Source organism: Triturus cristatus, chromosome 12 (genome assembly GCF_964204655.1).
Source record: "Triturus cristatus chromosome 12, aTriCri1.1, whole genome shotgun sequence".
In the NCBI taxonomy this organism is placed as follows: domain Eukaryota; kingdom Metazoa; phylum Chordata; class Amphibia; order Caudata; family Salamandridae; genus Triturus; species Triturus cristatus.
The window spans coordinates 107,290,269-107,314,047 of record NC_140595.1 but is presented as its reverse complement, the minus strand read 5'-3'; the positions used below and the strand labels follow the sequence as shown (position 1 = coordinate 107,314,047).

Here is a 23,779-nt window from a genome sequence, read left to right as displayed (position 1 = left end):
AGTGGGAAAGCGGGTACCATTCCGTCTAGGTCCTCTTGGTGACTTTGTTCTTTGACAGAGAGGTTGGAGTCAATGATGAACCTGAGTGACTTGGCTGTGTCTGATAGTTTAGTGTTGAGGCCATTCCAATTCCTGTTCTTGTTCCAGTTTTGGACTCATTTTTGTTCTCCTTATTGAGAAACTCAGTATTTGTCCGACTGAATTTCATGTAGGTGCTCTGTCTACATAAGGGTCTGAATGAGGTGGGGCAATGCTTGAGTTTCTGAATGTGGAGAGCACAGAACACTTTCATATAGAGTTGTGGGTCACTGTTGTTGGTGAGTTGATATGACCGATGAGTAAGTTTTCCAAGGGGCTCTATGTAGCTGGAAGATGCCTAGTGGCAGGATGGAGTCATGGGGTACTCCTCGGGTGAGTCATGCTTTTGGGATCACAAGGTCCGCATCTCGATGCGCTGAAGTCAGTTAGATAAGTAGTAGGAGAGCCAGTGGAGGACATTACTGGCAAATCTCATTTGCTATGTTGGGATGTTAATGAGGATAGGATGGAAGTGTTGTGAAGTAGAATTAAACCTTCTCTGTGATCAAGAGCTTGTTGATCACCACTTGTTGGCTGGCAGGGTCTGCTCTGGTAGGATATATGGAGCATGAAAGATAGCGGCATAGATTATTGCTGTTGATGTTCTCTTGAGGATGTGTACGCTGCTTTCTTGATCATCTTGCTGAGGAAGGGTAGATGAGGGCTGCTCCAGCAGTTGCTGGGGACATAGAGGTCTAGTGGGGATTTCTTCAGGAGTGGGAAATCTGGCTAATCTACAGGACTTCTAGCAACATGCCTTGGGTATGAGATAGCTGTTAATTGTGGTATTGGTATGCCATGTTCAGACAGTAGCAGAAAAAAAAGTTTGTGTCTCGACCGCAACAAAATGAGACGGTTAACAATGATATAATAAAATGCCTCCGGTTCACGTTCAGGGCAACTTTATTGCATTTCTGTTGCCTGATTCCACAGACGGTTGACAGAAACAGAAAACCAGACTTCAACATCAAAAATGCACATCAGACCCAAAACAAGATGTGGTTGAATAGACCTGGAGCTGAAGCAACAGGCCTACATTTAACAATCCTGGATCCATAATTGATGCTGCCATCATGAAGGCCTTTAAATGGACTGTTCAACATAGAATGACAGTAAACATTGTTCACTTAAGGCTTGGACTTCAATAATAAACTCCAGCTGAAATTAATTTGCTCCACTTAAAATAGGTGTAATAGCCAATCAAAATGTTTATTTCTGATACAAAGATCCATAAAACAGAGTACAGCAGTTAAAAGGCTAAAAAGAAAATAATGAAAAACAATAAATACACACAATCCCATACAAGCCACAAAATCACAGTCGATAAAAAACATAAAACATGAGAAAAAGAAACTCCGATAATATCATAGCAGCATTCAACGTGGATACAGAGAGGAAAATGTGCTTCTAAAATATCATTGCTCCAATGATTTAACATTTCACATGTGGATGAATCAAGTGGCATACAAAGATTTTGTAATCTTAACAGCAGTTACCTTTCTGGTATCTGAACGTAAAGTGCATAGTGCGTGCGCATGATGATGGAAACCCATGAGTTTACAGACTGGCCGAATCCACAGTTTTCATGCTCTATCAAAAGCAGAACAGAAAAAGGAAACATCATGTGGAGTTTCTTTCGCTAAGTTACGTAAAGGACACTTGTTAGAGTTAAAATATTGTACACCCCTTTTTATACAAAAACTGTTTAATGGCAGAACTCCATACCTCCATTTGAAAAGAAGTTACAATGGGATGGGCCCAGGAAGCATCTCAAGCAATGATTTATAAGCTGGAATGAGACTAATGTCTAGGAAATAGTCTGTTGGACTTCCCGCTTTAACATGTTTAAAATCCTGAATCTTGCGTCCATAAATGCTCCTTTAGTCGTTCTTTAACCAGTTTTGCTATGTCTCGGGTCTGGGGTCACCCACAGAAATGGCAGGCCTATATCCTACAGCATGGCCTTGATATAAGCAAAGCAAACACAAGGAGATGATGGACGGAGCGCTGAAACTTTGATATAAGCAAAAGTCAGCCCGAAGAGCCACACAGGGCCAAGGCAAGGGACACCACTGGAGACACTCCCTCGAAACCCGCTTCAACCTCAATAGAGGCTCCAATACATGGGAGAGAGACAGCAAAAAGCTGCTCAATTCTGGCTGCGAAGACCCGGGCACATTGGCACGGCATTCGGCGAGCCGTAGGCAACAAAGCACCCGACTTTGAACTGGAAAACACAATCACTCCAGAACCCCAGGAAGAAATGGAATAGGATTGGTTCAAATGAGAGGAATAACAACAACAAGAACTCTCAGAAATGAGAGAGCCAACCGATGAATGGCAAGACATCTATCCAGACTAAGGGGTAGAATCCTATCCATTCAACCCATCACCGCCAGATGACATCACTGCATACAACGCAGTTATCAAGAGACCTGCAGGTACGTATGGGGTTCAGTTAGAAGAGAGGCAGTCAGAGCATGCTTCTTCTTTGAAACACTACTGCCCGACCAGAAGAGTAACCAGTTCCTCACAATGCTACCCAATATGCTGGACCAGGGCAGCGATGCATTCAAAGGACCAGCTGCATCCAATCCATAACACCAAGGGTATGAAAGAAGTTTTGCTTCTCTTAGAAAGACACAACCTACGTCCGGGGAACATGCCATCTGACTCCCTCATTGTGGCAACAGCATGTAAGAGAGCATATAGCCCTGTATTTGGGGGGCTACCCTTTCTCATGAAAGCAAGAGAGTAGAAATGGAGGGTAAAAAGTTGAGAGGTCAGCAGCAACGCAGTGGATAGCCTACTAGAATACCCTGCTAGATAGGGGTGGGATGAGATGGAGGAGCTCATGGAACACCTGCCAGAGGAGTGGAAAAAGCGGCTGAATACGTTGCTACATGAAGCAAAGACAATGGCCAATACATGTTAGAAGCAGCAGAAACTGTCAGTGGGCAGCTCTGCATGGCCACCTCCTTAAGCAGAAACACTTGGCTGATAATCTCTGCATTCAAGCAGGAGGTCCAGTCAGCTATAATGAACGTGCTTTTCAGTGGGAAAAGTCTATTTGGAGAGGCAGTGACAAGGTGCTACTGAGCATTAAAAAAGACCATGTAAGACCCAAGGCCATGGGAGCCCTTCGGTATAAGGGAATATTCTGAGGAGGCATGATCCAGAGGAAAAGAACAGTCTTAAGAGGAGTTGTACAGTCACACACCACTCACGCAACCTTAAGTCACAAACGGAGTAAGGCCACCACTCCACCATAATGGCAGTACAGTGCAGGCGCCAGACAGCCCTTTGCAGCTGCAGAAGTAGAAGAGGGGGAACCCTTGAAAGGGGGTAACCATGCAAGCAAGTGACTCTTCCTGAACACCCTCTAACATAAGTCGCCAGTAGAAGAAAGAGTCAGAGGATTCCTGAAGGAATAGCAACAGTTCATCTATGACAAGTGAATACTAAATATTAATAGATATGGCTAATGCATAGAGTTAACCAAGTTACTCCCAACAATACCACTAAAAAGGAAGAGAATAAAGGAAGACATACGGAGACTACAATAGGAAGTGAAAGACTTATTAAGCAAGCAAACTATAGAAATAGTACCCCTAGAATAAACACTCAAAAGGATATACTCAAACTACTTCCTAGAACTAAAACCAGACAAGTACATTACGAATAATACTGTACGTAAGACCACTAAATAAGTTAATTAAAATACCAAAGTGCAAAATGTAAGCGCTGCAAAAGTCATCCTTCTGATAGGAAAAGGAGGACTCTACGTCAATCATAGATCTCAAGGACGCCTACCTACAACTACCAGTTAAAAGATAGCACAAACAAATCCTCAGGATGTAGTGAACAAGACACACCACCAATTCAAGGTCCTACCATTCAGAATACAGTCAACTCCACAAGTTTTCAAAAATGCTTAGCTTTAGTCTCAACGCATCTCAAACTAAAGTAAACACACATCTGTCCATACTTGGACGACTGGCTAGTGAAAGCTAAGAAGAGTACCCAGTGCTGGAAGAATATCAACGAGTTCATACAGGCCATACACACACTAGGTTTCTCCATCAATTATGAAAAATCATCACAGATCCCAGACATGAAGAAAACATTCTTGGGAGCTATCCTGAACTCACAGACCACAATTATTTGTCAGTTGACAAAAGAGCCAAAGCAGTTGTGGAGCACAGTCTCCTCTAGTTCAAGAGAAAACATTTGACGATGAGGACAGTGGAGAAAATGATGGGCATGATGGCCCCCTCAATTCCCCTAGTACCACACGCAAGGCTTCATATGGGAGAGGATGTAGCCTTACGGCAGAGTGGTCGACCGCAAAGCTGGGTAACCAAATTAGAGTCTCCGCAGGGATGCTCAACATCCTGTAATTCTGGGCAAATCACTTAATCTCCCCGTGACTAACAAAATGATGAATGTGTCCATATGTAACAAAACTGGTGCTCATGTAATGTGCTCTGATACCTGATATCTTCGTGTCAAGTGCGTGCTATATAAAACTCTAAATAAGAAAAGAAAAATATATATAAATATATATTTTTTTCAATGAGAAAACACAGGTTTCAGGGACGTTATAATTAGTCTGACATTTCACTCAGAGAAACTCAGAGAAATTCAGCCGTTATAATTAGCTGAGCTAACTATGACTCACGCCCCCGCAATGCACTGCTGATGACGCCACATCATACATCACTCCTAACATGGACAGTGACATCACTGATTACATCACTGATGACATCTCAAATGACATCACTGATGAAATCATCCACTTAATCTCTGATGCACCTACTCACACCCTAATACAACCTTTCATACACCCACTCTAAAATACAGACTACCATTCTCGAAACCATAGACACACCAATACCAGTTACTACATATCCACTCAATGATTCCTAGGTCTACACACACATCCACTCACCCATACAGTCACTAATACATGCAGTCACTCATCAATACATGAACAGGTAAGAGGTGCCTTCAAGGGATTTATTCAAATACATGGGGGCATATTATCAAGCCAGGCGATAAAATTATCGCCGCTTTAGCGGCAGACAACTGCCGCTAAAACGGCGATAATGAGCTTGATAATATGCTCTATGGAATTCCAATTGAAGCCCAGGTTAGATGTCCTTCACATTTAACATGGGCTTCAATTAGAATTCCATAGAGTATATTATCAAGCCCATTATCGCCGTTTTAGCGGCAGTTTTCTGCCGCTAAAGCGGCGATAATTTTATCGCCTGGCTTGATAATATGCCCCTTAGTTGTGTAGTTCTGAATCTCAATTATATGTAAGGTTTTATGATTTGCTTACAAACTCAATTATTTTCACAATTTATACTTTAGACAATATAATTCTATCCAATTACGCGTCAATCATATGAAAATATATCTCAAATGAGTATATATCCATCAAAAGATAGGAACAAATTAATCCAAAGCAACATAGAAAAAGAAAGGAGAAAATACGGGTGAATATAAAAATAATAAAGTTTATCATCAAATTTCAAAAAGGGTACTTGAGGTAAGAACAGTTACAGTTATATTGGAAGGGAACATTTCAGTTATTCATGCCTTCACTGTAATAGTTATCCAACACTTTTTCACAATTACAGTCAATTATTTTACAGGAAAACAGTGACAACGCAGCTCCCTGACGCATACTGGAGGTACCTGGTGGGCTAGTTGGCCCCCAGGGGACCGCAGGATTGAAGAGGAATTAATTCCCCAACTTAAAACACGCCACAGGGCGTGTTTGCACCCGTCACCCTGCTTAATCTTTTCCCACAATTTTGCACAGCCTGACAGAGGCTAAGATAAACCTACATACTGCATGTATTACCAGTTCAGTTTGAAGAAGCTGGAGATGTAGTAAGGCTGGCCTGCATGATCTAAATGAGAATTCTAAGCAAGGGGACGAAGGATATTTACCTTGGGGCCTTATACAAGTCACAAAAAAAGAAAAAATCTGGATTGCTGTTTTTGGGTCACTAGGCGAAACTATCACATCTTTATCATAGTGGGAATAGGATGGAAAAGCAACCAATAGGTGCACCACATTCAGACAAAATCTTACTAGGTAGTACCTTTGTGTACAGGGAATAATAAGCAGGTATGGTTCTATGCTGATAGTTGTCCACTGTTTTTTCCCTTTTCACACACCGAGATGTTTTCAACATATGCCTCAAATTTGTTTCATTCCTTAGATTGTCATGTGTTGTTATGACCATAAAATAAATCATCAAAAGTCTTCATATTGTTGTCTCCTCTATTTTTCTAGCTTAAGTGGTCTAAGTTTGGGATATGCCTCTCCTGATCCTGGGGCCTCAAATGACTATTACCACCCGGCTTCTTCTTCCAATGAAACAGGTAAGAAAAATAATATTTAAGTCTTCTCAATTCCCCTCCCTTTGGTATACATTCAAGTGTAAGTAAGATATTTCTTTGCTACTTCTCTATAGCAAAAGCTAGATATTATTTTGTTAAATGCTATCCTCTTCTAATGGCCGCCATATTGTACTGCAGTGACATGCCTTTTGCTAAAATGTTGGTGGTGATAGAATTTCTTAATCTAAAGCGGAGGGTGATCTTAGCTCATGGCTTAGCATTATGGACCTCCCTATAAGGGCACTAGTGGCACTCGTCCAGTTTTCTTGCTTTTAGGAAAGCACTTGAGACACACTTGCAGTAAACAACAGGGAATAACTAAGACCATCGGCAAGAGTCCCTGGGACAGTGTGTGGTATATAAATGTGATGATTATGATGTGGTCTTGTCAGGTTGGAGGGACCAACCTGGTGCATGTCCACACAAGATGTCATGTTTTTCATATGGTTAAGTGATGCTCAATGGGTCTTCCCATGTTGTGGCATGCATCTGAAACATTGAACTGAGTAGCTGTAAGCATGAAGAATTGTTCTCACCGGCCGTGTTGTTATTTCTGATATATTACCCTGACCAGTGAAAGAGCTTTTACTAATATTGATCATTTAACATCGACAATTGTGACTCACTCGGATAGCTCAGGCATATGCAAATTAGGTCAATAAATTAAAAAAAGAAGTATCTATCTGCAAAAGGGTTGCTTTTATAAAAAGCAAATGTATTTGTTACTGTGCATGTGATGTATTCAATAAAACAAACTGTTAGAAAAGAAAGTGATCTGTACATCCTATGACTATTTAGTGTCAGCACAAGCTATTCCTTGAGGATGCCAGCTATGCAGTTGTGTCTTTCATGTGTTCTAAATTTCAGAATCAGAATGCAAAATGACTGCTCAGAAAAATCGTTGTTTTGATTTTGCTCCAAGCAGTTAGTTGATAGCAAGTCACAGGTAGCATTAAAAAAGTAAGCTGTTAAGGTCTTTCGGATCTCTCTCTTAAATGTGCCAATGCCTCTGATGTTCCAAATTGGCTAAAGTATTCTTTTTCTTTAGATCAGGTATTGTGTTTACTATTGGCTTAAAGTAGGTTTTTATCAGTTGGCATTACATGTCCAGTACATAATCCCGAAATGGATATGTTTTATTCCAAACCATTGTGATGAGATTCTAGTGAATGTGGAACCTTATTTCCTGAAAACTGTGGTTTATCACAGACAACAATTGTACTAGGGGATTGTCACCTAATAAACAACGAGAGGGTGTGTAGCGTCTCTCTAATTTTTCAGTGTGCTTGTAGTTCAATGATAAGACTTAATGTGTGTGATATATGGAACGGTCTGGTTTAAATCTCATATTTATTTCGTTACAAAACCAAGGTTAAGCCCATTGTCTGAAGGCTGAGTTTATGGAATTCACCTCAAGAGTGATGAATTACTTTGTTGTCTGTTGTTTGTTGGGTAACAGCGTTATCTTCCAACATACAAGCTTGTGTTGTTTCTGGAACTACAATGGCCATCTCAGGAGCTTGTTTGCATTGGATACACTGCAGAAAACCAATGATGTTATCCATGTCTATTATTAATATAATAGGTTTCAAGATTGGGCTTTTGTAAGGGTTCAATATGTGTCTTGAGTCCAACTAGACAAGTCTACCAATAGTCAAATGTATTTAAATGACATATCTTTATGTATTCATCTTGTGTGATCAAGCTGCAGATACACATTGTTTTTAGTTTTAACAGGTTTTGTAGCAAAATGCTGTCAATTTGAGCCCTATTGGTATTTTGAATCATAGCAACAGGAATACTGCTGAGATGCTGATCTTTCATGACACCACAGTTGAGCGCTGTGTGATGCTTCCTGAGAAGAATAAAATCCAGACATTTGTGTTTGCTTGGCTAATGTTTAGCTCCAGTAGCAACACCCTCTCCAAAGCCAATTTTGTAGTGTATTGCACTTAAAGATTCCCTGCGCCCAAGGCATTACAGATCATAATCTTCTCTTTCAGGTGTTCAGCAAAGGACTTCTGGTCCTGTCATTTTCACTATGTTCATTGTTATGTAGTCAGCTAATTGCATAGTTTCACTCACTGTAGCCACTGAACCTTGCAGAGCCTGACTGTTACCTAGCCTTGAAGATTATTTGAAGCAAATGTATTTATTAATTTTCTTTGTAGAACACATGTCACAAGCTCTTGACTTGTGGGGATTTATTCCCAATGCGATTCGTATGGACTTTTTCCCATGCGAATCGTACTTGGCAGTTTGTACGGCACTTGTACGATTCGTACGGTAAAAAGACCGGATACGAGTCGTACGGGAAAAATTTTTCCAGGATCCTAATCGGCACCTCAATGTCCTCGATGTTGCTTGGTGGACCCAGAACTCCTCTACATGTTATGGGGTTGCCCTTCATTTATTGATTATTGGCGGCACATTACTACCCAACTGCACTGGGCACGCAGTGGCACACACTTGGGAGCATACGTCTTGGGTTTATTCCACAGATCAAAGAGACACAAGGCAACATCCAGATTTATTGACCTGGGGTTGTTAATGGCTAAGCGCTTGATCACTAAGAGATGGAAACTATCAGAACCCTCACTGCTGACCTGGGCACAAGCTGAAAGCCCCGCACTGTGTAGGGAAGACACATTAGGCCTGCGCTAAATCCCGCTTGCTGGCAGTTGAGATTCCATCCTCCAAGACATCTAAAAGGGCCAGCACTCTGTCGCAGAACACTTAGCTACTGAGGATGAGGTAGACACGATGGTAGCTACGACATTACATTGCCTGGGACTGGCATTCATGGAAGGTGGGAGGCTGAGCTAGCCTCCCCCTCATGAGCACTCTGGGAGAACGAGATCAACTGAGAGGCGCTATGTATGTCAACAGACAATGGACATGCGTGATGGGAAAGCTGGGAGCATGCAGGACAACACAACATCACTAATGTATGAGTACATCGCAAGGCTGCTTTTTATTATAAAAGATGAGCATCCTGATTGATAAGTAGAGGAGGCACTTCCACTGATACCGAGGGTCCGTGCATGCTGAGAGATCACCACTCAGGTGTCCACTTCGTGACCATGATGGGGGTCCTTCACTCTTTTCCATCATGTAATGCGGTTGGATCTTCAATTAGGGGTATTCTTGGCTCTACACCTTCATACACTCTAGGTACACTTAGAGTAGAGTTTGCATAGTAAAAGTACGCCCGATTACTGCCTTGTTTACCAGCCTGGATGTATACATTGTTTTAGCACCATGGTAGAACTCTACCTACTATTTACGCTTTTGGTGCTTGTAATCACGTTTATCTGCTTCTGTCTACTAATAATTGCCGCACATGTATTTTATGCAATAATGACATTGGTTCAATAAATGTTATGGAAAACGTCCCAATGTGTATTCTCTGTATATTCCTCCGAAAATAAGTAAGCAGGACTGACTGAGCAAAAGGTTCTGTACTGTTTTCACGATCTCTGAGGAATCAGGGTTGTCATGTTCAGTGGTTACCCGAAACCCTTTCCTCCCTGGTAGATAGGGGTGCTTACGGTGGCACTGCGAGCTAGCTGGTCTATAGGCCAATATATCCTGCGGGGGTGTCCGGAATCATTCTAGACACCAATCCCTTAGTATATGTTGCCCAAATAATGTGAAGGTCCAATGGATTGGTAGGAACTACATGACACAGCAAAGAAATGTGAAATTGGCGTATAAAAATTAAGGTGGTATACTCGGATTGATTTGTGGGAGCAGAGCAAGTGCATCAAACAGAATGTAATATGGACGATGAGTGGCCTCAATTTAACTTAGAAAAACACCAAAAGAGTAGTAAAAGAGTTTATTCACATGTTGCTTCCTATGTGAATTGTGGATTGCATTAACTTACTAATATGAACCTTCGAATGTTGTTTGATCATAGTCAAATAATTTCCAATGCTTTTTACCCCGAACTCAGTACACAATGGTTAGTGTTTTATACTGTGAGATTGTTATACACTATTTGAGGTTTCTCTCATAGCATATTTCAGCTGCCATAGTTGTGTTTATAAAAAGTGCATCAGGAAAATATTCCTTTTCCAGCTTGTTAATATGAGTCTCAAAAAACAAGCATTGCTGTCGAGCACACATTTGAATTAGCTGCACCATTTAAACTAGTGGCCTGCTTTCTCGGCCTGCGCCTGCATTCTGATGCATTTAGTCCACAAGCAACAACCAAGTTAGTATACAACAGGACTTGTAATATAGGTAACATTAGAAAAATACATATGCAAGTCTTGCAACACAGTGCAAAGGAGAACCTTTTATACAAAGAGCTGAAATCAACTCTGTCTCTCCTTTGTGATACAAGGGGGGATATTAACTAGAAAGTGGCGAATCGTGTTGTTAAGCCAAGAAGGCTAACAATACACTTTGTCATTTTGAAAACACAGGGCTGCACCGTATTTACAAGAATACGGTGCAGCCCTGCGTTTCCCCCTGCGCTGGTACCAAATTAAGCTGCCTAGCGCCACGCATGCACCCTTGCACCATAGTGCAAGGGTGCCTGTGTTGAGGGGAAGATTGTTTATGTGCAGGAAGGTCCCCCTTCCTGCACATAAACAATCTTTAAATGCCGATTTGTAACTTCTATGTGCGCTGCTTAATGAAGCACACATAGAAGTTGCAAAACTGCTTTTTTTAAAAAAAAAATGATTGTTTATGTGCAGGAAGGGGATATTCCTGCTTGTTAACAATCATTGGCATTTTGCTCTTTCCACGTGCGCTGCACAACGCAGCACACATGGACACAGCAAAAACGAGGAGAAATAAAGCATTTTTCCTCATTTTGCCTGTTTAAGACCAGATTTTTCCTGGTCTTAATTTTGGCGCTGCCTCCTATTTACGCTGCTCTTCTAAATGGGGGCAGCGTCAAAATCAATGGGTGTTGTGGTGGAACGCTCACCACAACACCCATTGCCCACCCCTTTCACGCTAAGTGCAGCATGAAAGGGTGCCTTATGTGCAAGGCAGCGCTAACCCACGTTAAGTGACTTAACGCTGCCTTGTGAATAAGGCAACCCTCCCATCACCATCACAACTTCACTAAAAGAGACGTGGTTGCAATAGGGGCTTATAAATATGCCACAAAGTCTCATTACACGCCTCGAAGAGTACCTTATATTTTGAAGATTGAGACCATAGTTCCATAAATGCATAAAACGTAGTTTATAATGGCTGAAAACTTGTAGCCCAAAGCAGTTCACATATTTCTCCATCATGCGTTGATATAAATATAGATGATGACCAGCTGTTGTAGCTAGATCATTTGTCAGTGCATTAGTTGTGAGATACACAAGCAGTATTAACATGAAGGGTTGTCTTGAGAATATGTATGGTCACTATGGGCACACATAACATTTTGTCCTCTTGTCTGGCACCTAGTTATTCCTTCGTATCTGAAGAATCTAATTCTGCCCTTTGCGAACCATCATCAGCAGTATGACCGCCAAGTGCGGGTGTTGCAGTGGCTGTCATCAGCAAGCTTTCATGATGATTTTCTGGACTCTGAAAGGTAGGCGAATGGTTCTGCTGTTGCAATCTATTCTATCATCTATAACGTGACTAAAGTTGTAGGAATTCACTGCCTAATAGGATATTGTCTCAAAGCATTTGTCACCATACCCCTTCTGTGGGAATGCATGCTTGCTTCCGTGTTACCTACCCATTACAAACAAAATACTTCTCCCTGGATTATAAATTTCCAAAATGTATTCACTCTGATTCAGGTTTTCATGTTTTTGATTTTATGAGTTCATTATTATTTCTGCTTGTTGCATGTTTCCGGTTATTTAAAGGCAAATAACGATGTCGGTCGGAAAACCTCTGACCTCTAGTCCGAAGCTTCCCAACCGTGGTCAGACTTTCCGGGAGACTCGGTCGGTGTGTGGCCCAACGCCTGATTACGAAGTTTGTGGTCGGAATGTAAACCAGACAGTCATTCCGACTCAGTTCCGGCCGGCGCTCAGAGTGTTTCTGTCAATCGGAACCGCACCGTAATCCCCTATGGATGGCATTTGCGCTGCCGGTATTACGATGTTGGTTTCCAACAGATTTTCCGTGCTGGCCTTTCCAACATGGAAAGACTGTCGGAAAGCGACTTTGAGGGTCCCTAGCAGGGCCCCTTTGCCCCCATGGTCTAAGGTCGGTGGTCGAGGGGGTACCCAGGGTACCCCCCTGTGAAACCCTGCACTGTACGGCTGGTACCATTCTGCAGGGTTTTACACATGCACCCATTTCTCTGTATTATGGTCGGATTATGGCCGTAACACAAGCTCCCATAGAGAACAGTGGAAATTACACCAAACAGTGTTCGGTTGCATCATAATCAGGCGGTCGGGACCGCCGACATCAGGTCGGTCGGTACTGAGTCCGAGATGGTGTCGGTCGGTGGCAACTCCAACATCGTGATAAGCCCCTTAGTATTCAATTTGTAATGTTGAGGTGAGCTGGTTATTGGGGCAGAAAAAACAGTTTTGTACAAGTGCACATTCCTCAGAACGTTAGTATGCATTGCCTATATTTTTAATATTGGATTTTTTGGGCCCGGTTCACTGACAAAATATCAACCATGAAGATATCCCCATATAAAAATATTGTGACATAAATATCAATGTAAAAAATATAGTTAGGCTGTACTTATCATGTAAATTACAAACATTACGAGATAAACAAAAATTGTCTCATATCATTGTATAAAATATTGTTTCTTTAAAAATATATAAATGTAAATAGTAAACATTAAATATATTATTAATAACACTAATGCAATAAAAATAAAATAGATGTAATGGTTTAAAAAAAATAAAACAATTATAATTATTTCCAAAAAGTAAAACACACATATATATTAATATATATATATATATATTTATTTACATAGCTCTAACTTAAAAATATTTTTCACCTAATAATTTTAATTTATAGTATAATGTAATCATTTTTGTAAATGCAATAATATATATATAACATAAAATATATTTAAAACATAATTTTTATTATAAATAAAACATTTAACTAAATTCAAAATTGCAATTCACAAAAAATGTATTACATATTAAAAACATTAATATTATAATTTTCAATAAACAAAAACATAATAATATACATTTAAACAATATAAACTAGACTATAAAATGCGTATACTATTCTCACTACAATTTAGACAAAAGTAGGCAAAGTGTTGTACTCAGGAGGGGTAAAATGGATTATTCCCACTCCAGTCAATCCAGGAAAGTGTTGGATTGCGGAGGGGTAACATTTACAATTCCTACTCCAGTCCGTGAAACAGTAGGGAACGTGTTAGATAGTGGAGGGGTAAAAGTTACTATTCCCACTCCAGTCAGTGCATCAGTAGGGAAAGTGTGTTATAGAAGTGAAGGGTTTAAAATTTGCTCCCTCTCCAGTCAGTGCAAGCATAGTGAAAGAGATGAATTGCGAAGATGTAAAATGTACTGCTCCCACTCCAGTCAAAGCAACAGGACGGAAACTATGATTGCAGAGAAATTAGATTTAATATCCCACTCCAGCCAGTGCAAGATTAGGAAAAGTGGTAGACTGTAAAGGGAGTAAGAAAAGAGTTGGATTGCAGAGGGCCAAATGTACTATTCTTACTCCAGTCAGAGTAACAGTAGGGAAAGTGTTGGATTGCGGAGGGGTAAAATTTACTATTCCCACTCCAGTCAGTGCCACAGTAGGGAAAGTGTTGGATAGCGGAGGAGGGGTAATATTTACCATTCCCACTCCAGTCAGTGCCACAGTAGGGAAAGTGTTGGATAGCGGAGGGGTAATGTTTATCATTCCCACCCCAGTCAGTGCAATAGTAGGGAAAGTGTTGGACTGCAGAGGGGAACAATTAACTATTTCCACTTCAGTCAGTGCAACATTAGAAACAGACTAATTAACTTGAACAAATCAATATTTATTACAATGTTTAATAAATATATTAAATAACTATAAATATTATTATAATGAATATACAAAGCTACGGACCTGATTACGAGTTTGGCGGTGCTGCACAAGCTTTGCACCGGCACAGCACCGCCAATGCCATGCATGGTCCGCCCACCAGAGTACGAGTTCAACTCATGTCTTGAAGGCTTTTCTTTTACTGTTCCCAAGAGGTTGCCCTGAAAACAGGCCCCACAATTGGAACGCAAAAGCATTCCAGCACGGCTTGGACTGTGAAGTCCAATCCATGCTGGAACTTGGTGTGCATGCAATCAGGGAGGCATCTCTTGTGCCCCCTTGAATGCATTACCAAGGCTCCGGGGGCATGGGTCCTTGTAAGGCTCCCTTTGTTTTCCCACGTCAGTCTTTTCATTGTGGGCTCACCGCCATGAAAAGGCTGGCAGTGGGGTGATTCATAATATGTTTGATGGACCGTGGCAGTCCTGCCTTGTAAATTGGATATCCCTGTCCGCTGTGCCACTGCCAGGGAACGGCGGATCCTTGGCGCAGCCGGCTCAGAGGTGGCAGTCCGAATGGCCACATATGAATAGGATGGCCACAGGACTGCCACCACGAGTCTGGTGGTCAAAGATGGCTAGACTCGTAATTTGGCGCTAAATTCCCAAATTAATATTAACCAATAAAGACAATGTTATTTACATTTAAAAAGCACAATACAAATAACACATACAATAATAAAGAACATATTTATAGAACACATTACTAAAATTAGTACACAACACATATATAAAATGAAATCTTTAAATGGTATTATTTACTTGTTGCATAATTAAATATTTCTCAAATTACTAATAATACTTAACCCTTACTAAAATAATTTTTATTTAATTAACCACGTCTAATATATAAAATAAAAAAATGCATTATTTTTCATAATGAATTGTAAATTAAATTAATATTAGTTAGCTATAACACAATTATACTTAAGTAACTTCACTTCATTTAATCCTACAAATGCCACAATTTACACCAAATATATAACATAAGGAATATCTGAATTATATATTTTACATAATCATTTGAATAATTTTCGTAACATTATTACTTAATTATTATAATTTCCTGCACACTCTTTACCCATACAAAATACATACCCCAAAAAATGCTAGCGTTACCCAATTTACATAATTAATTGTCAATTAAATTAATAATATTAATTAACATGGTATTATTAATTACAATTTACTTCCACCCTATACCCCTACAAAGCACCTATACACACCTGAAATATAATAAAAAAATTATTTAGACAATTAACATATTTAATTATCAATTAAATACTTAATATTAATTAAGAACTATTTAGGTGCCGATAAGATTTACCTCACGACTCGTATCCGTATTTTTTTATGTACGTATCGTACAAGTTCCGTACAACCGGTGAAGTACGATTCGTACGGTAAAAATACATACGAATCGTATCGGGAAAAGTCTACGAGACGTCCCCGGACAGTTTTACGTACGAGTCGTAAAACAGAAGTCCGAGCGCACAAGTCTGATCCGTACCGGCGTTCCGAATGCACAAGCGTATGGAAAACGTCCCGTACGGAGCGAACTTTGTACGACCCCTACCCCGGGTACACTTGTGCCTGGGGTACGAGTCTTACGGCCCCCCCAGCCTCCCCCCCACCCGCATATGTCCGCACCGTACCCCCCACCCGCGTATGTACGGACCGTACCCCAGGCGTACCCCCACTCGCATATGTCCGCACCATACCCCAGGCGTACCCCCCACCCGCGTATGTACGGACCGTACCCCATGCATAACCCCCACCCACGTATGTCCGCACCATACCCTAGGCGTACCCTCCCACCCGCGTATGTATGTACCGTATATACGCGAGGATTGGGGTACGCCTGGGGTACAGTGCAGACATACGTGGGCGCGCTGTTGGCCTATGTATGGTGCGTACCCCAACAGCACGTATGTACGCACCGTACATACGCAATGTTGGGGTACGCACCGTACATGATGACACGTACGATGTGGTTGATGGCGTGTACGTAGTGTACGTCATGTACCGGGCCCCCTTTTCGTTGTACATCGCAGCGTACTTAACTTTTCCGGCACTTTTTGGCTCCCGTAAAAAAATAGCCGTGCGGAGTGCTGCGGGTACGAATCGTACTTGCTGGTCCGTAAAACGCTGCCTGACTCCGTGCGGACGTCGCGTACGCACTGTCCAGGATCAGAATAGTAGGTATTTTTTAGCCGTACAGTGTTTTGTACGATTCGTACGGAAATGGTATTTCTGTACGAATCGTACTTGCTGGTTTGTACGGTGGATTTCCCGGGTACAGGTCGTACGGAGAATACGCTCCGTACGACCATTCGTACCTGGGTTTTACAGGATCGGAATCGGCACCTTAGTAGTTAATTGTAATTAATTTACTTTGCACCACATACATCTACAAAACACACAACCTGCACCTCAAAGTTAATTAACAAAATAAAATTAATTTTACAATTAACAAACAATTAATTAGCAATTAAATAAAAAAATGAATTAAAAATCAATTATTAATTAATTATAATTAATTTACTTCTCATCATATACCCAATATAAACCCCACCACCTGTTATGTTACTGTATAAAATGTATTTTCAAATCTATTAACAATTTCAAAACAATATTAAAAAAGCTTAACAACAATTAAACAAACATTTTATAACATATTCAATTTAAATAAATATTACAATACATAAAAATATTTTAAAACTATATTCTTTAAAGCGATATTTTTATAAACTATATTAATGATTTTGATACAGCTAAAATCGATATTAGTTAAAATCAAAATTGTTGACAAGGATATCCTTGCACACAATATTTCTGTGTGATGATATTACAGACTCAATATTAATGTCTGTCAATATTTTGTCTGAACATCATTTGGCCCATTGTATGTTTGTATTTACATGTGCTTTCAGTTTGTGTTGCAGCATGGCGAAAGTGCTAAACTGTTTAGTAATATATTGCTGCATTTGTTTGTTTTGTATGTTATTGTTTACTCTATTTAAAAACCACTGATATCTGTATTCCCTTAAAGTTTCTTTATGTACAGTATTCTTTGAGATCTGCTGGCACAAAAGTTGCATGGCTTCATTCCTTTATCAATATTGAAGGGATTGCAATGAAAATTAATTGCCGATACAGGTTTCTAACAGCAGACTCCTCATCTTTTAAAATACTACCCAGGCTTCAGACCGGGAAAATCTTTTTTGTCAGACATGTTTTTATTGACTTTCCAATACATAACATGGCAATACATTCGAAAAAAGGATCCCTTTATGGCTTTCCCTGATCTATATCAAAACACAGCATTTGTTGGACAGTCAGGGTATCCCCCCTCTCTGAGCATTAAAGAGGTTGCTTAAACTAATAAAACATATTGTCCCCATAATCTCCCCAAATTATGCCCCTCATACCCCACTCCCTTTCAACTTGAACCAGAAAAGAAAGGAAACAAAAACAGAAAAATGCAGGAATTTTCAACCTAAATTTAAGGAAGAAAAGAAGGCCTAGCAGAACGTTAGGGCGGCATGGGATTAAGCATGTACCTTAGTACGCTAATGGTGGGGGTCTCACTGTTTAAAAATGGAAGAGATGAATCGTTTTCACCCGCGAAGGGCAGGCTACTAGTGGGAGACCTTTGGAGAGGTAGCTGACCAAGGGGCGACAGGCGAATTCAAAGTTTTTGAAGTAGTCTCTAAAGATATCACTAAGGCGTCCCATTGTAACTGCTTGCTAGAGTCATGCATGCCATTGTGTTAGGGCTGGTGCTTCCCTCTTTTTCCAGGCTGCGGCAATTGCCATTTTCACTGCCCCCAGGCAGATCCACACTATAACCTGGTCTGATTTTGTTTGATTTTTAAGGAGATAACTTGTAGGCCCAGAATTGCGAAATCAGGGATGTCTGAGACGAGGTCTCCTAGCATATCTTTTTGTTAGGCTCAGATTTCAGTTCAAAAGGGCCGGATCGTCAGGCAGTCCCACCATAAATGTCAAAAATCGGCTAGTAAACCACAGTGGTTTCAGTTTCCTGAGGACATCCCAAATGACTCTTCCCCACTATTGATCTGTCCATGTGGAGCCAGTGTTTGTCCGACTCTCGCTGGGACCACTCAGTAATGACTCAAAGTTAAGTTGCTTTATAACACAAAGCTAAGTCAGGGAGTGCTAGGCTTCCTTCGTCTTTTGGTTTCTGGAAGAGGCTAAAGGGTAGGCATGCTCTTTTATTTTGCCAGATACATTTTGTGAAAGGGTGTGAATGCAAGGTAGATAATTGCGTTCTATTTCCACATGTAAGCTCTGGAAGAGATGAAGACATTTTGGTAGGACCACCATTTTAATGGCATGTATTCTTCCCAGCCAAGACATGTATATGGGAGCCCACCTCTTAATATCGGTCTTAAATTGGCGAAGAAGTGGCGGGTAGTTAGCTATAAATTACCCTGAGATCTTAGGAGCTGTCTTCACACCAAGGTATGTGAGCTCCTACTTTGCCCATTGGAAGGGGGTTACAGCTACTAATGCTCTCATCTCCTTGTCAGACAGAGTCAAGTTAAGAAGGAAGGATTTGGGTAGGTTATCTGGGGATACTCTGATCTTCAGGCCCTCCAAGTTGTCGAACATGTTCTTACGATTCATTTTGGCAGTCCCGTGTAGTACCTCCTCCTACGTCTGTCACTCTGAATTGGGCATTCCATCTATCACAGATATTATAAAAGTGAAACCAATCATGTTATGGCACAGAATATGCATATCTGTAGAAACCAACCTCAACAAGGAAATTTTAAATTATATTTTTAAACTCAATGTTGTTTTAAGAATTGCGTGGCTAAAGTATGTGCCGGATTTTATGCATGATCTAGGCCACCCAGAGTTCTATACTAAGCCGAGCACAATGGACACTTTGACAAGCAAAGTGTTAAAAATGAAAGGTTTAACCCTACTCGAATCCCTCAGACTAACAGTAGAAATATCAAAGCCTACAGTATTGCATAACCAGATGATCTTAACTACGCATACCATTCAACCATATCTCACATTAGTCTGCGGCACGTATGACAGACTCCTTTGTACAAGATTTAGACTAGGGATACTGCATAGACTAATGAGTTTCCCGAAGATAAATGATTGGTTGAGAGTTATGCAACTGTGCCCTTGTGATGATCGCTCACAGCAAACAACACTTCAGTGAAATATAGGAAATTGATTTTAATGTGACTGTCTGATTGCCCAAAATCTAATTATGTAAAGAGGATCCAAGTATTTGACCTTTAAACGTCTGAGCACTACATGATTCAATGTACGATGTCTAATTATTTCCATGTGTTTTGCTGTCCTATCTTGTGTAATACTTATATGATTTTATGATTATCTAAACAAAAATTGAATAAAGCTACGTTTGATTTGATTTGATTTGGGCAGGTTTATGTGTAAACTCGCTAACTCTTCAAATCGTCTCAAAACCTCCTGCAGCGTTGCTAGGGATTGTTGTTGTTCTGTAAGTGTTAGTAAGAGGTCATCAGCAAACAGGGAAATCTCATGGTCCTCGGATCCAAAACCGATACCGCATATTTTCGGGGTCTCTCTTATGTTTGCTGCCGGGGGCTCATTACTAAGTGCGAAGACGAGCGGGAGAGTGGGCACCTCTGTTTTGTCCCCCTGCTAAATAGAAATGGATCCAAACTCACCCCATTAATCCATATCCTGGCACATGGTACAGAAATGTGTGCCTGTACCATTGATATAAAGGATTCTCAGAAGCCGAATCTCTGAAGAGTGTAAAACCGAAAAGACCAGTCCACTCGTTCAAATGCCTTATCGACGTCTAGGCCCAGCAGAACCGCTGGGATGTGTTGTTCCCTTCTTAATGAAATGGATCACTTTTTGAACATTGTCATGTGTTTGTCTGCCCTTGATAAAACCGGACTGGTCCGGGTGGATCAGACCAGGCATCAGACCTTCTAATCGTAAAGCCACAATTTGGAGTATAGCCTTGTCAGAAATGGGATTTCTGGTTGGCTAAGGCTTGCGCCAAAGTCAGGCAGAAACCACCACTCTAGTCAGGGCAAGGAAGTTACACGCCAAAGATAACCCCTGCTCACCCCCTTGGTAGCTTGGCACGAGCAGACAGGCTTATCCCTGAGGCGATGTGTAAAGCGTTTGCGCGCGCACCCAGCAACAACACTTAAGGCCCACCACAAAGGAAACTCCACACAAGGTATTCTATAAAAATAGCCTTTGTATTATACACAACACATCAGATAAAAACACACACTTTACAATGTGCCAACAGGCAGAATTTACAAGGGATTATATGTACAGGGGACAGGGCCACATGGAACACTGTCCGAAATTATCACTCTTAGAACTTAGGAATAATACTTTAGAACATAGCACACAATAACATATATAACACACAATCAGTAACTCCTGGTAACCAGAAAGTACCACCTACGCAACCCTAACCACCTTAGGAAAATACTGCGCAGGGAATCAGGACCTCACCAGCACCACCTGTACTAGGAGAAAAACAACCACCTAAGTATCACTCCACCTGTAGGGGTCTAAGCACATAAACACAGGATGCATAAAATACATTCAGAGGTGTAAAGCAAAGCACCTGACGCATAAACACATTCAGAGGTGCAGGAAAGGAACAATGGCGCAAAAACTCACATTAGCCACTATCTGTGGCAGTCCCTGGGCCAACTGGCCTGGTAGGGGCTAGGACGCCCTGTGTTCAGCAAAGTCAGGGCGCGACTGCGCAGGTTGCGCAAAACAGGGCGCATAAGGCACAACCTAAACGATGCAGCTGCCCACTAAGTGCTGGGCAGCTGTGAGTGAACCTAGGCACCACTGTGCCTTTTACAACAAAAATAGCAGTCACGTGGCGCCTCTCTGGGCTTTAACCACAAGGAATGCCCCCTAGAACCTTCGTGGCTCAAGACTAGGTGCCCCCAACGTTGGAGTCCCTCTGGACCCTGAGCAAAATACTGCCCCCGCTGTTGGAGCGCACCAGTGCTCTAAAACGATGTGCCCCACGCTGTTGGAGCGCACCAGCGCTCTAAAACGATGTGCCCCACACTGTTGGAGCGCACCAGCGCTCTAAAACGATGTGCCCCACGCTGTTGGAGCGCACCAGCGCTCTTGACGGCCAGTGTCCTCATACGTTGGAGCGGCCCGCTGCCTTCCGGGGCCGCTCTGAGCACCAAAAGAACTGCCCCCTTATGCTTTTGGAGCCTCGTGGGCTCCCAGGTAAAGAACGTTGGCCCCTTCGGGGGAGCCTCCTCGTGGGGGGCTCAGATGCGCACAGAGACCACCCCGAGCCCTCTCCTTACCGGGACTTCCTACGCCGGGACTTCCTCTCTGCTCCCTGATGTCGGCTCGCTCTGGGGCACTGGAGCGCGGGGTAGGCTCCCGTCAGCTCCTTCCCTCGGTACCGCGGGGCTCTCCCACCGTCACCAGGGAGCCCCGCCAGGATCAGCAGCTGCCTCCTGTTCCCGGCTGGCGGCAGGCCTCTCGCCACGCTCTTCTCCCTGTGCTGGCTTCGGGGGAATCCGTGGGCGCGGGGCTTCCCTCGCGGAAGCGGAAGTCCCGCCCCACGTCAGGCCACACGCAGCCTGACTTCCTCCTTCACCGCGGCGGTGATTCCTTCGCGGGGTGGGCACCCGCTAGATACGCAGCGGGGGGGTATAACCAGCACGGCAAAGTCCCTGGCGGGGTAAGCACCCGCTAGGGATAGTACTTCTCCAATTAAAGCGGGGTGGGCACCCGCCTATTAAATTATTAAATAAGCGGGGTGGGCACCCGCCAACGATCACAGCAATGTCCCTGGCAGGGTGGGCACCTGCCAGGGGACTTCAGAATCGGCAAAGACGGGGAAAACGCCGGGTGGGCACCGGCTTTCAGAAATAAAGTGCTCCTGAGTGCTAAAGGCAAATAAAAGCGCTTCCAGGCGCTTAGGGACACAAATGAAGCGCTCCCAGCGCTTTGGTGAAAGAAAAGCGCTTCCAGGCGCTTTAGGGGAGAAAGAAGGTCCTCAGAAGCAGGGGGGCAAAGACTGGGCCCAGGGGCCAGCTCACAGGGCCCTCCAGCAGGGAGGCAGTCCCCAGTGGCGGTCTCTCCTGGCGCCCAGCAGCAGCAGCAGGCCCCCCTCAAATTAGGATCAGCAAGAGAACACCCAATGTAAGGGGACACAGCCCCTTTTTATACAGTAAATCCTTTGTCTCAAGGTGCAGGGAAGGGGCGAACCAGTTACAACTGGTCCCTGAGCACTTTGTTTTGCTCAGCCCCTCTCCCTATTCAGTGGACAGGCCAGAGTCATCAGTCGCACCACAGGGGGCGGAGCCAGCATTGTGTGGGGGAAAACCCTGCCCTATTCAGGACCCAGGTGTACTCCTCCCACCCATCTAGCTGCTGATCTCCCCATTCACCACTGGGTGACTCATCCTGACTCTGGGGATTTCCCTAGCCCGTCACATGACCTCAACCAGCCAATCGCGCGACAAGGCACACATTTTACACTGCACACCGAAGTGCCCACTTCTAGAAGTGGCACTTCCATACTAGGTACATGCACGCCGCACACATCATCGCGCAGCATTCAATCACACGAGTCCGCACACACCAAACTCGGGCCTGCACACCCCACGCATCAGGAACTACTAGGGACACATACATTCCCCATGCATTCCTATGGGAGGACAGGCCTATCTCACCACATGCACTCAGAATGCGCACGCACTTTCCTCTGGGACACAGGGAAAGTGCGCAGAAACCAAAAATCACCACACCAAGTCACCAATAAAAAGCAAAAAAAGTTAAGGGGTGAACCTGCCAGAAGGGCCAAGTCCAACAAGCCTCAAATAGCTAAAGGGGTTGTGAGTCGTTACCCTGTTTAGGAGTAACCGTGATAAGGACATCGCTCATTGTATGGGTCACATTTATGGTGCCAGCTATGTAATTAAAAAGACTGGTCAGGTGGAGTATTTGTTCAGTGGTGAAGGTTTTGTAGAATTGTGCCGTTATGAGATTTGTGTAGTTTCAGCGTCACTCTTGCTAGTCGTACCTCTTCTTCACTTATAAGTTCTCCCAATTGTTCATTCTGGGCTACTGTAACCTGTGAAAGTGTTACTGAGCTTAGATAGTCCAGTTGTGGCTGTTGTTGAGTAGCTGTGTATAGCAAGCTATAGAACTAGTCTCTCTTCTAATTCTTAGTTGTCACCCGGAGGCGGAGCAATGTTAATTATGCTCTATTAGCA

At 42.5% G+C, this 23,779-nt stretch overlaps 1 long non-coding RNA gene across 2 annotated transcripts in view; it reads right to left on the bottom strand.

Annotated features, from left to right (window-relative positions):
- LOC146772767 (uncharacterized) overlaps positions 1-22,077 on the bottom strand; it is a 142,651-nt gene extending 120,574 nt beyond the window's left edge. Inside the window, exons 1-2 of one of the 2 annotated variants that reach the window (XR_014972392.1) lie at positions 21,857-22,067; positions 1,575-1,668 (exon numbers count right to left, since the gene is read on the bottom strand). This is a non-coding gene — a long non-coding RNA (uncharacterized LOC146772767). Of the gene's footprint in view, positions 1-1,574; positions 1,669-21,856 lie in introns of both variants that reach the window. The other variant, XR_014972393.1, reaches the window with a different exon arrangement.
- Between the last annotated feature and the right edge of the window lie 1,702 nt (positions 22,078-23,779).